Source organism: Mastomys coucha, unplaced genomic scaffold, assembly GCF_008632895.1.
Source record: "Mastomys coucha isolate ucsf_1 unplaced genomic scaffold, UCSF_Mcou_1 pScaffold20, whole genome shotgun sequence".
NCBI classification, from domain to species: domain Eukaryota; kingdom Metazoa; phylum Chordata; class Mammalia; order Rodentia; family Muridae; genus Mastomys; species Mastomys coucha.
Genome location: NW_022196903.1, coordinates 13822265 through 13823373, shown reverse-complemented (window position 1 = coordinate 13823373; position 1109 = coordinate 13822265). Strand labels below are relative to the sequence as shown.

Here is a 1109-nt window from a genome sequence, read left to right as displayed (position 1 = left end):
GAAAGTATTGCAGAGATCTACAGCTTGTCAAAGAAGAATTGACTATGTTGACACATCTATAATGCAAACTCTATATTTAAGGTTCAGGGCAAATTGTGGAAGATGGGGCTAAAAGATAGCCAGAAAACAGGCATGTCTACTGCTAGATAGTATCTCCTAGACAATGAGATGCTACACCTATGAAATATTAAAAATACTGTTTCAAAATAATATATCACTACTAGTCTTAAATGAACATAAATATATAAAGTCTTTTTGTTTGTTTGTTTTGTATTTAGTAGAGTTTAAAATCTTGGCTCTTACTGTGGGACAAGCCCAAAATAAGAACAATTTTTAGACATTGGATTTCATTGTAATAAGTCTGTACTTCGATGACCCTCAAATCACCAAAGGATTTTACCTCCATCGTAGCTAAGCTGAGAGTTGACAGTTCTGCTACACCAAGGAATGAATTGTAGACACAATTTTTGGATACAGACATCCTGCTATGGTCAAAACTATACAGTTAATATGTATGGAGTTATTTAAAATTTATATTGAGAAAAACATATGTATTTTCAGTATTGCTGTAGACAAGCATCTACATAACACTGTTAAACTGATTGTTGTTTTATATCAAACAACTTTTATAATACTCATTTTTATTGTTATAATATTTTATAAATTTTAAAGAATATGACAAAAAAAGATATTGTAGGTATTGAAGAGGGGGGTCTCTGGGAGGAGTTGGGGTACAAAAGAGAAACAAGAATGTGATTTAATTCTATTTACTTAAAATATGTTTTTAAATGTTAACAAATTCAGATAAATTGAAATCATGTAATTTTTCTCATAATGCAATAAAAGTTGAAAAAAATGAAAAAAAATACTGTTAACTAAACAAGTACTACAGGCTGACATTACCAGGTGACATGACACTGTTCATGAGGTTATCTTACAAGGTCCCTCCCCTAGATGAAATACTGCAGGCAAAGTTGCTGAGAGGGAGAATCAATTTTCTCCATAAATGAGCTCTCTGATAGGTTATTCAATCTTAAGTGATCAGTTCTAAACACACACACACACACATATAGACATATTTTATATATATATATATATATATATATATA

The 1109-nt window shown here is 30.5% G+C and overlaps 1 protein-coding gene across 4 annotated transcripts in view; it reads right to left on the bottom strand.

The window, feature by feature from the left end:
• The window catches only part of Cftr (CF transmembrane conductance regulator), a 156162-nt gene that overhangs the window by 91551 nt on the left and 63502 nt on the right, over positions 1–1109 (bottom strand). The window lies entirely within an intron of this gene.